Below are 14,205 nucleotides of genomic sequence, written 5' to 3' on the forward strand. Positions count from 1 at the left end.
GTCGGGGACGAGAGCGATGGTCTTTTCCTACCAATCTATCCCCCGAGGAGCATGCACGTAATACTTTGCTTTGATAACTTCTAGATTTTTGCAACAAGTATATGAGTTCTTTATGACTAATGTTGAGTCCATGGATTATACGCACTTTTTCCCATCCTTCCACCATTGCTGGCCTCTCTAATATCGCGCACTTTTCACCGATATCATACACCCACCATATATCTTCCTCAAAACATCCACCATACCTACCTATCATGGCATTTCCATAGCCATTCCGAGATATATTGCCATGCAACTTTCCATCGTTCCATTTATTATGACACGCTCCATCATTGTCATATTGCTAGCATGATCATGTAGTTGACATCGTATTTGTGGCAAAGCCACCGTTCATAATTCTTTCATACATGTCACTCATGATTCATTGCATATCCCGGTACACCGCCGGAGGCATTCATATAGAGTCATACTTTGTTCGAAGTATCGAGTTGTAATTGTTGAGTTGTAAGAAAAATAAAAGTGTGATGATCATCATTATTAGAGCATTGTCCCAAGTGAGGAAAGGATGATCGAGACTATGATTCCCCCATAAGTCGGGATGAGACTCCGGACGAAAAATAAAAAAAGAGAGAAAAAAGAGGCCAAAAAAGGAGAAAAGGCCCAAATAAAAAAAGAGAGAAAAAGAGAGAAGGGACAATGTTACTATCCTTTTACCACACTTGTGCTTCAAAGTAGCACCAAGATCTTCATGATAGAGAGTCTCTCATTTTGTCACTTTCCTATACTAGTGGGAATTTTTCATTATAGAACTTGGCTTGTATATTCCAATGATGGGCTTCCTCAAATGCCCTAGGTCTTCATGAGCAAGCGAGTTGGATGCACACCCACTTAGATTCTTTTGTTGAGCTTTCATATACTTATAGCTCTAGTGCATCCGTTGCATGGCAATCCCTACTCACTCACATTGATATCTATTGATGGGCATCTCCATAGCCCGTTGATACGCCTAGTTGATGTGAGATTACCTTCCCTCTTTTTGTCTTCTCCACAACCACCATCCTATTCCACATATAGTGCTATATCCATGGCTCACGCTCATATATTGCATGAAGATTGAAAAAGTTTTGAGAACGTTAAAGTATGAAACAATTGCTTGGCTTGTCATCGGGGTTGTGCATGATTTAAATATTTTGTGTGGGGAAGATGGAGCATAGCCAGACTATATGATTTTGTAGGGATAACTTTCTTTGGCCATGTTATTTTGAGAAGACATAATTTCTTAGTTAGTATGCTTGAAGTATTATTATTTTTATGTCAATATGAACTTTTGTCTTGAATCTTTCGGTTCTAAATATTCATATCACAATTAAGAAGTTTTACATTGAAATTATGCCAAAGTATCACTCCGCATCAAAAATTCTCTTTTTATCATTTACCTACTCGAGGACGAGCAGGAATTAAGCTTGGGGATGCCTGATATGTCTCCAACGTATCTATAATTTTTGATTGCTCCATGCTGCTTTATCTACTGTTTTGGACTATATTGGGCTTTATTTTCCACTTTTATATTATTTTTGGGAATAACCTATTAACTGGAGGCCCAACCCAGAATTGCTGTTTTTTTGCCTATTTCCGTGTTTCGAAGAAACGGAATATCAAACGGAGTCCAAATGGAATGAAACCTTAGGAAATGTGATTTCCTCACCGAACGTGATCCAGGAGACTTGGACCCTGCTCCAAGGAACAACAGAGGCGGTCACGAGGGTGGGGGCGCCCCCCCTAGGGCGCTCCCGCTGCCTCGTGGGCCCCCTGTTGCTCCACCGACGTACTCCTTCCTCCTATATATACCTACGTATCCCCAAATGATCAGAACAGGAGTCAAAAACCTAATTCCACCGCCGCAACCTTTTGTATCCACGAGATCCCATCTTGGGGCCTATTTCGGAGCTCCGCCGGAGGGGGCATCCACCACGTAGGGCTTCTACATGAACACCATAGCCCCTCCGATGAAGTGTGAGTAGTTTACTTTAGACCTTCGAGTCCATAGCTAGTAGCTAGATGGCTTATTCTCTCTTTTTGGATCTCAATACAATGTTCTCCCCCTCTATCATGGAGATCTATTCGATGTAATCTTCTTTTTGCGGTGTGTTTGTTGAGACCGATGAGTTGTGGGTTTATGATCCAGCTTATCTATGAATAATATTTGAATCTTCTTTGAATTCTTTTATGTATGATTGAGTTATCTTTGCAAGTCTCTTCAAATTATCCGTTTGGTTTGGCCAACTAGTTTGGTAGTTCCTGCAATGGGAGAAGTGCTTAGCTTTGGGTTCAATCTTGCGGTGTCCTTTCCAAGTGACAGAAGGGGCAGCAAGGCACGTATTGTATTGTTGCCATCGAGGATAACATGATGGGGTTTTTATCATATTTCATGAATTTATCCCTCTACATCATGTCATCTTGCTTAAGGGGTTACTCTATTTTTAACTTAATACTCTAGATGCATGCTGGATAGCGGTCGATGAGTGGAGTAATAGTAGTAGATGCAGAATCGTTTCGATCTACTTGTCTTGGACGTGATGCCTATATACATGATCATACCTAGATATCCTCATAATTTTCCTCAATTCTGTCAATTGCTCAACAATAATTTGTTCACCCACCGTAGAATATCTATGCTCTTGAGAGAAGCCACTAGTGAAACCTATGGCCCTCGGGTCTATTCTCATCATATCAATCTCCATTACTTTATTACTTGCTTTGTTTTTACTTTGCCTTTTACTTTTCACCTTGCATCTATATACCAACAATACCAAAAATATTATTTATCATCTCTATCTGATCTCACTCTCGTAAGTGACCGTGAAGGGATTGACAACCCCTAATCGCGTTGGTTGCGAGGAGCTATCGTTTTGTGTAGGTACGAGGGACTTGTGCGTGGTCTCCTACTGGATTGATACCTTGGTTCTCAAAAACTGAGGGAAATACTTACGCTACTTTGCTGCCTCATCCTCTCCTCTTCGGGGAAATCCAACACAGTGCTCAAGAGGTAGCAAGGTACAATGGCTGGTATATGTGTGGAGGAGGAGAGAGGCCTACCTCATGTATTAAGGAGATCGATCTGCCTCATGTATTAAGGGTGATCGATCGGCATCCATGCATATGTGTAGGAGAGGAATAAGGTTGGGAGAGAGACAGAGCTAGAGTGTTGGAGGGGGTGGTAGTGGAGTTGCTTCTAACAAATGGTGGGATAGGCTTGCTAGACAAACGGAGGGCACGCCTGCAATATCAATAAGAGAGGAGATGGCTGCTTGTTGTCTGTGCATGTGCGTGTGAGAGACGGGTCAGGAGGCATGCACGAATGATGAGGGGGGATGATGTGGCTGTGGTAAGCAGACGTAACTACATAGGAAGATCAATCGCCCTTTGGTAGATAAAGGAGAGACATAACTTGTGAGGTACATCGATCGATGGGGGGGTAGTTAACGTCGATCTAGGTATATGTTGGGAGATCGATCAGTATACATGCATGTGTGTGTTAGAAGCAAATGAGGCACGAGGAGAAGGATAGAGAGAGAGGGATGCATGTAGGAGGTGGTACGAGAGGCATACTATATCGAGGGGGAGGAGTGTGCGAGTACAAGAACGGTGAAAAGAGTGGTGGGAGTGAGGCATGGACGGTGACAAGAGAAGAGGGGAAGCTTCTGTTTGTGCTAGGCACACCTGGCTAGAGAAGCATATCGATCGATGTGTCGTAAAGAAGGAGCTAGGGGGCCTACACACACCGTGGGTGAACAACCTAAAGTGAAAAGACGAATTTGCGCGATGGAGCTAGAGAATGCTGAGGGAGGGTGAGAGGGATGCGAGCATGTGCATGCACAAGAGAAAGTTAGTGCTAGCTACAAAGATAAGAGGGTTGTGTGGGTGTAAAAGATGAATAGTGATCATATATACTTCATTATAAAAAGCGAATTCAGATATTTGAAGAATTTATCATAGTGTTTTAAACCGACGCATGTGTGATTATATATAACAGTGATACACATGGTGTGGTATTGAACATGTTATACTACATTTAATATATTTTATCTCTACTCTTATAAAAAACGGAGTTGTTGATGATGGTGTGTCTGCCATCCTGCATTATAGGTCGTCCGATTTATATCTGGCGGATGGCAAGGAAACTATGATGGTTGAAGTTGGCAACAATCATGATTGTAGATTCTTATTGAAATAGATAAACGAATTCAAATTTAGTTTGAATTATAGCGGTAGTATAGACATTTGGAATGCACTAAAATGTTGGTATGAGTAGGTTACATTCATTATATACAGCAATTGAAAAAATTTAATCGGACATAACATGGATTCATACTCCCTCCTTCCATCTATATAGGGCGTAATGTGTTTTTTAAGACCGCCTTTGACTATTGACAGGATTAATAGTACATGACATGCACAATGTGGAAACTATATCATTGAAAGAACCTTTCACAGACGAATTTAACGGTGTGCTTTGTGTAAGTTGCATGTCATGTATCATTGCTCTAATATTTGGTCAAAGTTAGCATTGAAAAACGCATTAGGCCCTATATAGATGGAAGGAGGGAGTAGCTTTGAATAGCATTTGTATAGTAAAATGGGGCAAGACTCTCTCTTTGTGTGGTGTGAATAGTTTTATTTTTTTCATTTTCTTTTTGGTTGAGGGAAGTGCGAATTGATTTGGTACGTACAAGTACAATATTACTACATGTTAGGCTTGTCCCTAAAATTCAACCCGCGTCTTGTTATATCCCGAAAATTCAGATATTGTGCTCTCAAAACTAGCGCCTTCACAACCCGCGCCTTGCTATCCTGAAATTACAACGCGCGCGAAAACTCCCTCCAGCTGCCAAATCCCGACACGCGAAATCCCCCTTCTAACCGTGAGCCAGAAGGGCCGCTAGTTCAAATTGGTGGGGGGTACTTTTGTAACACACCCTACATTTTGGACAAGCGTGTCCCTAAGTCATGCTTCACCCCCTCCCATCGCCCCCTTTTTGCCATTCAAAATCCTAGGCTGCCATAACCTCTCCACTCCAGCCGCGAAACCCCACCCTCCTTCGTACGCCACGTCACCGCTGCCCAGCCGGAGCCTCTTTTCTGATGACGTCGTCCACCGCAATAGCTCGACGTCCCTCGTCCACCTCCCCGGATGAGGATCCGTCATCCATCTCGCCGTCCCGCCGGTTCAGCCGCCCCGTCCTCCACCTCCAAGGAGGTGCTCCGACGATCGCCTCGTCTATCGCAGTTGCTCCATCCCCACAGCGCCGCCTTAACCTGCTCCACCGGAACCGCAGCATCCTCACCGACTACTCGGACAAAGCCAAGGCCTACTCGGCCCCACCAAAGAGGTTGTACACTCATCGCATCGCACCTTCTCCTTAACTCGACCTCCCGGCGCCGACGGTGCTCCATCCCGCACCCCCATGGAGCGGCTACCTTGAAGCCGGCGCCGCAGGCGACATCTCGACGGCGGCTCTCCCCCAGTGCAAGGCCCCTTCGGCGGCGGCGTCCATACCAGCCGGATCTGCTGCTGCTGCTCTGGCTCTCGCACGCTCCATCGCGCTGCTACTGCTGCTGCTCCGGCTCTCGCTCGATCGCTCGCTCGCCCAGCTGCTCCCCCTCGCTCGTGTTGCTGCTCTGCTCCGATTAAGCCACACTTCAGTCGACTGAATCAACTTTTGGGTCAGTCGATTTTCAGGGGTTGGGGGGGCTCACCGGAGTTAAGGAAGAACCACCCGCAGCGGGGATGGGGGCTCGCCGGAGAGGTACCCCACTATCTATCTTAGGGTTCAGGGTAGGGGCGGGGGGCCTAGAGGGCTGGCCGGGGCGGCGGTGGCGAGTTGTTTCGGGGCGGCGAGGCGGCGCTGGGGTCGGCGGTTTGGCCGGTGGTGGCTGGCGGCTCAGGGGGGTGCAGGTTGAAGATGAACTGCAGGCCCTCCCTAAACTACATGTCAAGTGCCTCTCTGCTACCATTGCGTTCAGTTTCGACAGTAGCATTTAGATTCCACAGTAAATTTCAGTTTCGATAGTTAAGTTCAGAGTCAATAGTTTTTACCTCATCTGTTGTAGTCGGGTAATTTTGGTGATGTTAATTTTACATCCATTTTACATCATCTATTGGAGATGCTATTAGAATCCCACTTGAGATAGACGATGTCTGTCTTGTGCTGCTTCAGCCTTGAAGTCTTACGGCTCACCGGAGCTGCTCCAATGACAGAATGATCCATCACAACAGAGCAGTGCCCTGGACGCCGTCTACAGATTCCTCAGATCTTCCTCCACACCTCCGACAACCACCTCTGCCTCAACTGCTTCAGCGACCAACCCAATGATGTTGAGGTCGACACGGCTATGGCAAAGAGGTTGTACACTTGTTGCATCACTTATTACTATACATTCACGTCGATCCATTAGGGCTATTTTGGTTCAACGGAAAAACATCGATCCACTGGTTGTTACCATCACTCTAAGGCCCCGTTCGGAAGTGATCTGGCTCCATGCTTCTCTGGAAGCTGGCGAGGAGCTAGCCGAACGCGTCGGATCCATGGAGCTAGCTTCAAAAGCGGTGGCCTCTCGACGTGCAAATCCATGGAGCGAGGGAAGTCCAGCTTCGCGAAATATAGAAGTAGGTGTTCGTTCAAATTACAGCCCGCTGCCATTGCGAAGTGCCTGCCGAACTATTTTCCTCTTTGTTCGCAGCCCAGCCTGGTAGGCCCGACCACGGCGACTAGCGCAGCTCCTCTCCTATGCCTGCCGAACGGTGCTGGCTTCGCTGGAAAGCTGGCTTGCGCTGCTCCGTAGAGAAGCTAGCCCCATCGGGAAGCTGGAGCACTTCCGAACGGGGCCTAAATTCCTGCATGCTCTCCTTACATAATCTCACCATTTTTTTTCATATGCATGTCAGGTATTGTACACGGTCATGCTGAACATATAGAGAAAAAGAGAAGAGTTTTGCGCGGCAATACAATGTCATGCAGACATCGCTCCATGGTGGGTTCAATGGCAAACCCTCCCCACCCCTCTCCAGATTGTAATCCAGAGGAAGATATCTGTTCGGAGGCGGATTCAGACGCCGCTGACCACTCTTATTTACCCCCAAGGTGTTTGCTCTACCTTGGCATGATGATGTTAGTCATATCATGCATATGTTGCCTTGCAGTGCCTACTTTTGACATCATATATGTCATCTGCTTAGTTTAGACATGTTCTGTAATGCCACCTGTTTAGTTTCTATATCATATATGGGAATTATGCAGTCTCATGTCGTTTAGCCAGCCATAATATATATGAAATGTGCAATGCCATCCTGTTTAACCAGGCATCATATATTTGAATGATATCTTGTCCATCCTTTTCTTCATTACATTTCCATCTGTTGACAATGTTTGTACATTAAACTACTCTTCTGTGAATCAGCCATTTCGGTGGGAGATGGAAAAATCTGGAGTGAAAACAAGGCCTTCAGAGCAGACAGTGCTACCTGTCGAAGCAGATCTCTTGTTGGGTCCCGATAGCTCCTCAGAGATGGATTCAGAGACAGATGACCAGTCATATTCCCTCACTGAGGTGTATGCTCTAACTTGGCACGATTATACTGCTCATATCATGCATACAGTGTCTTGCATTGCATAGTTTAGACATCATATACACAATACTCAACACCATGTTCTTAGTTCATACATCATATCGAATGCCCTCTGTTTAGCATATAAATCACATATGTGAATTAAGTGATGCGATCCTGATTACTTAGATAACATGTAGGTGAATTATGTCATGCGATCCTGTTTAGTTATTCATTATATCTTTGAATTATGTTATGCTATGCTATCCAGTTTAGATAGACATCATATATGTGAAATTATGTCATGCTATCCATTTTAGTTAAACAATATACATGTCAACTATTTCATGCCCTCTTTTTTCCACACTATCTATTGCATCTGTCTCTCATACAATGTTTGTACATTCAACTATGTTTCCTGTTTATCAACCATTTGAATTGGAGTGGGTGATGCCAGTATCTAGCGGCCTAAAAACACGGTCTTCAAATAAAACAGTGCTACCTCTTGGTGGAGATAGCACCCCGGTTGTACATGCACAAGAACCAGCCCTACCACACATAACCCAAACTCTTGCAGATTGTACCCCTACTGCGATGGACAGAGAACCAGCTTCACCCAATCTAACCCCAACCACAGCCGATAGTAACCCAGTTCCTGTTGACACAGCACCATCTCCACCACAGAGCTCCCAAACAAGAGCAGTTAGTAAGGCAGCTCCAGTACCCAAAGGGTCAGTACTATCACGGCGAACCCCAACTCCACCAGTTAGTATGCCTATTCCTGTGGAGGAAGCACAACTAGCTAGTCGCAGTTTAGCATCTATCGCATTTGATGTTGTTAAATCGTATGTGTGTATCTTCCCATCTTGGAAATGTTATACTGAAGATGAAGGAAAATGCCAGTTGCAGGTGTTTGTCCAGGAGTTACGTGTAAGTAATGTTATTCATGGCAATTACTTTGCTTCGTCCCATACATCCTACCTCCAGGATGGTTATAATACAGCAAATATTCCCATTTTTCTCTATAGAGAAGGACCGATTTGGAAACTCAAGATGAGGTAATCTGTGCTAATACCTCTGCTATCTTCAAGAATACTTGGTGGCATCAAAATTACCTGAAGAAAACGTACTTCACCGGCAAAGAAACTCATCAAATTCCCTTACGTTCTCTTGAGACACATTTACTGGACGATGACTGGGAACGCCTTGTTCTGTACTGGTCCTGAACCAAGAATTTGGTAAGATCTATGATCTCATTTTCTATTTTTAAGTATTATATTCTTGCGTCTTACTGTACTCTGTTCATGTAGAACAAGTGCCTAAACCTGAAGAACAACTGTTCTAATTTAAGATTCCATTGCTCTCATAGTTCAAAAAAGCGTTAGGCGTTAATTGTGCGTTTTGCCACCGCCTTGCGCTTTACCGACCAAAGCGCATGCTTATGCGCAGTTATGCACAGATTAAGCGTAGTTATGCGCAATGCGTTTTGCCAACGCCTAGAGCCTAGGCGCGCTTAAGCGCTCGCTTACGCGCGCCTTTTTTAACTATGATTGCTTTGCTATTGTATCACTGTATTTACTCATACAAACTTATTCTTAAATTGAAGGATCCAATTGAAACTCCAATGGCACAACAGGTATGTTCACGTATGTTTCTTTAACAAGTTTGCTCTTATCAATAGCTCTGTTGATTTCAATTTCAATTGTGTATACAGTTGACTTTCATATCATGCAGATTACTAGCATCACAACAGAGCCAATAGTGTTGTTGTACATGTAGACCCGTGGTACCCATCTGAAATCTTGTTGTGCCATGTAGTTTCCCACACTTTGTATTCTTTCACTGCTGCTTTGTCTTGAACTGATATGATTTGAACCGTGTCTCTATTTTGATTTGGCAAGACAATGTAGTGACCATAGGACATAGATATATGTTTGTTTGATGCTTTTATTATGTACTAGTACTTGGCAATAGAAGACTTGGTAGTTTAATCCTGTCCACCTTACTAATGAACTGGTTCACCGAAATGAGTTTCATATACTAGTACATGCTAAACTTGTTATGTGTCTGCTTGTTTCTTCTTTTAGAATGCTGACAGAATATTGGGGAAGAGTGCCTTATTAAGCAATGGTAAAGGAAGTAATGCAGATAAGGTTCAGGATAGTGACACATCCTTGTTGGTCTCCAACAAAGCTGATAAAACAGCTAAGGAAGACTATCTTGAAGACAGCGAGACAACCCCAAAGTCCTGTCTTAGTTTAGTGTTCGAGTTACTGGCCACTACCGCTTGCACAAGCTATTCAAACTCACTGTCTGAATCAGTTCGGTTTCTTGAGTCTCAACTACAAGCTGAAAGACATCGATCAGCTGTGCTGCGACAAGAAGCGGAAGGACCGCGGAAGTCCCTGGAGCATTCAGATGCATACTTTCTGGTGCAACAGCAAGCATTGGAGGATTTTAACGCCAAACGGGACAAAGCTAATAAGCTTCCTAAGCTTATTGCCAGCATGGTGGATACCCAGCATAACGTTTCTTGAGCTCTTCTGAAGTTGTTTCAGTTATGCTCTTGTTTTGCTGCCGCGTTTATTTGCACTGGTTGCCAATTTTGACGGCCAGTGTATGTAATGTGCTGCTTTGTTCCCTATATTTGCACTGGTGGCGAACTTTGATGCCCAATGGATGTAATATGTGTAATAGCGGTAATAGGCTAGCGTTAATTGCTTGCTTATTTATTTCCTTATTGTCTTGTTTAGTTGTTTTCTTGTAGTCACTGTAGTTCTTTTTCTGTGTTTTTCTAGTGTCCACAATAGCCTATTTTTGGTAACTAGGCCAAAATAATCATGGCAACACACGGATTGTTGTAACCATGGGCCTCTTGCAGGCCGTATGATCCATGGGCCTTCATCCGGCCGTATGATCCATTGGCCTTCTATACGGGCCTTAGGATCCATCGGCCTTCTATATGGGCCTTAGGGTCCATGCGCCTTCTACGGGCCGTAGGGTCCATGGGCCTTCTACTGGCTATAATATCCATGGGCCTTCTACGAGCCGTAATATCCATGGGGCTTCTACGGGCCGTAATATCCATGGGCCTCATACGGGACGTAGGATCCATGGGCCTTCTACGGGGCGTATCATCATTTCGCCAATCATGGGTCGTACTATTCGTGGACCATAATGGGCCATTAATAGGCCGTATTTGATAGCTCCATGAAAACAGCCCAAACGGGTTTTTTTGACATGAAAACGGCCCAACGTATTAACGGTCCGCAAACGGGCCGACTGTAACGACGGGCTGAATTTGGCCCACAAGCAGAGAATGACAGTAATGGGCCGTATGTAACCGAATGCTGCAAATGAGCCCAGGAATCAATGGGCCCTGAGAAGGCCGAAAGATAACTTGGGCTGGAAACGGCCCAATGGAATAACAAGCCATTAATGGGTATAAAGTAATACACTGTTCATTACGGGCCAGTTTCACCATGGGCCATTAATGGGCCAAGAGTTACAAAGGTCCTCATATGGGCCGAAAGAAGTCATGGGCCACACATGGGCCGGAAGTTAAAACGGGCTGGAATCATATTGGACGGCAGATGACGCTACGGGGCCTAATTCGGATAGGGCATAACGGGCCCTGGGTTAGCGGGCTGTAAATGGGCTATATGCGAACATGCCATTAACAGGTTTTCCGTGGGCCGGCCCGCCACCTTTTGACAATGTCAAACGGGCGGGCCTTTTCACAGGAATGGGCCTCTCTTGGGCCGTGCCACGTGTCGCCGTATCATAGGCGCCTTCGGTCCAATGAGCGGATGACACCTGTCCCAACGGCGAGCCGACACGTGTTTCCTCCAGCCAATGATGATTTTACACGTGGAAAATCCCCATTGGTCGGGGCTGTTAACGGGTTATCGGATCCAAAACCCGACCCGATAGCTTAACGGCGTTCCGTTACGGTGGATGCCACGTGTTGGTCACCCTTGACGAAAGCACTTCTGTGACGCGCGATTTATCGTCATGGAAGTGGACACTTCCATGATGATAATTTTGGTAATGTCATGGAACACTTCTACGACAGCACAGGTATGACTATCTTGATTCTGTCATAACATCGTCATGGTGGATGACAAAAAATGCGACCTACTGTGACAAACACGCATCATCACGGAAGTGTATTTTTTTTGTAGTGTATGTCTATGTACATCCTTGTATGTTCCTTGTGGGACTAACCCATGTATGTATTGAAAGTGCAACACTCCAATGGATTGCTCCAAATGATCTACATCAACATTGAGCATCCACATCTTCGCTATCTACATGAAGTCATCATCGACAAAACCCAAGGTTAGTTCATCCCTCTTAGGGGGGATATCACATCTAGGGGGAGCTTTGCCCTAAATATTGAGCTAAACCAACTCTAATGGTGTGAACACATCAATGCTTTATGTAAAAGTGGTAACCCCACCTGTGCTTAAACATGATTATGACCTATGATCAAATGTTCTCATTTGACTACTAAGTCAATATACTAATATATAGATGACCTAGTCATAGCCAATTGCTTGATAGATGCTAGAATTGTTTGTGCATGCTTTGACACATGTTTCATTTGCTATCTTATTGTGTGAGCATGTTGGTTGCATAATTTCTCCATTCGAGGACATCCATTTGTTGTTTTGTTTGTCTGGTTTTTATTAACCAAATGAATGGACAAGGATGCCTAAGAACCTTCTCTAGCTATCTATGCTTTTCTTGTCTCAAACTCTATTCATACTATATCACAAAAATTGAACAAGTCTTTTTCTGACCCTCCGGGCAAGGAGCACTCGGAGCCACCGATCCATCAAGGGCTGCATTCCAAAACCTTCTATTGCATTTCGGGCAGACCAACTCACTCAAACACGGTCACATCGAAAGCAATAGCCTGATCTAGGATTTTAATCTCGGTGCTACTGATTAGAATGACTCGGTCCCACCGAGTTGCAACAACTACACACAATTTTGCATCTCGGCGCCACCGACAACACATTGGTATATATACTCAGCGGATCCGTACGGTTGAAAAATCCTTCAAACATCACGAGCCCGCTCCCCATTGCTGCCCCCCTTGGTCTTTGGATCATCGTCGTCTTCGCCTGTGCATCTCCACCGCAGGTCTCCGTCACCGTCAACGGGAATCAACACCGCTGTTGCCGCCGTAGAGAATCGTCACCAAGTTAGGGTACAGTTTGATCTCCTCGTGCTATCCCCTTCCGATTCAATGCACAAGGATAATGCCATGTATCTTGGCACGTTTGAGATTCTTCTATCCACCGAAAAGTTCCTTTAGAATAGATTCAAAGAAAAAAAATTAGGGTTAGGTTTCCGCCGAACTCATCTCGGACTGACCGAAATGAAACTTCTGGTCCCAGTGATTGGCTCTGGTCATTGCACTAAATACAACTCGGTGCCACCAAAATGTACTACTCGGTGAGACTGACAGTAAATTCTCAGTGAAACCCTTATATCTTGGAGCCACCGAACCATAACTCGGTCTGACCGATCTTGTGTGTTTAGGCTCTGCGGGTGCTTTGGTGTCACCGAGATGATCATATCGGTAGCTCCGAAATGCCTTCTGTAGAAAACTAAAACTAAAGTTTGGATTCAAATTTTTGAAAAAACGTCTGCTTTTTTTTGATACTCATCTACTCTATCCACACCCATCTATTCACACGGTCGCAAGATGTCAGATACCAGTGACAAAAAGAAGAGGTCAGAACAAGAAGCAAGTCTGAGTGAGGGCACAAGCCCTAGTGGTAGTTATGATGAGGGCAGCAGGAGCACACCAAGGAATCGACCAAAGGCTGCCGCTATAACAAGGAAGAAGAGAACCTTAGAGAGTGAGGATGAGGACTTTGTTGCAGATGAGGAAGTAACCTCCAAGGAGAAAGCAGTTCTCAGAAAAGAGTATGGCTCTGCAGTCACCACCAAGCCATGTCTCAAGAAGAAAGCTCCTACCAAGAAAGCTCCAAATCTGAGCCTAGGAAATCTACAGCTCCACAAGAGACAATGACATTTACTCTTGAACAATCAGATGATGATGAGGCTGATGTCCGTAAGAAGAAGAAGGGAGCTAGGAAGACCACTGCCACCGTTCTTGGAAAACCTTCCATGAGAAGAGATGAAGATGCAGAAGAGGAGGAAGAAGAACCAGTTGCACCTCCTGCCAAGACTCAGAAATTGATGTCTGATGCTATGAAGTCTGTTGCTCCCTCCATGTCTAAGCCCAAAGCTCAAGTTCCAGCACCTAAAAGACCAATTAGGAACATCCTACCTGCTGAAAAGAACAAGGCCCTAGTGCCATAAGCTCAAGAGGATGATGAGCCACTAGTGCTCAGAAAATTGAAAAGATTCCAGATCATGATGATGCTCATCCAGTTGCAGAAAACATGAAGCTCAGGAAGGACAAAGGTCTGAAAGAATGGAGGAAAGCGGATCCATATTCAGTGAGGAGGAGGACAACTGTGACTATCTTTCCCATACCCATGAACAACAAGATTTCTATGAGACAGTGCTGCTCGACAAGAAGCGCATCATAAGCAACATTCATACTTATCTGATTT

This window comes from Triticum dicoccoides, chromosome 5B, assembly GCF_002162155.2.
Source record: "Triticum dicoccoides isolate Atlit2015 ecotype Zavitan chromosome 5B, WEW_v2.0, whole genome shotgun sequence".
Taxonomy (NCBI): Eukaryota; Viridiplantae; Streptophyta; class Magnoliopsida; order Poales; family Poaceae; genus Triticum; species Triticum dicoccoides.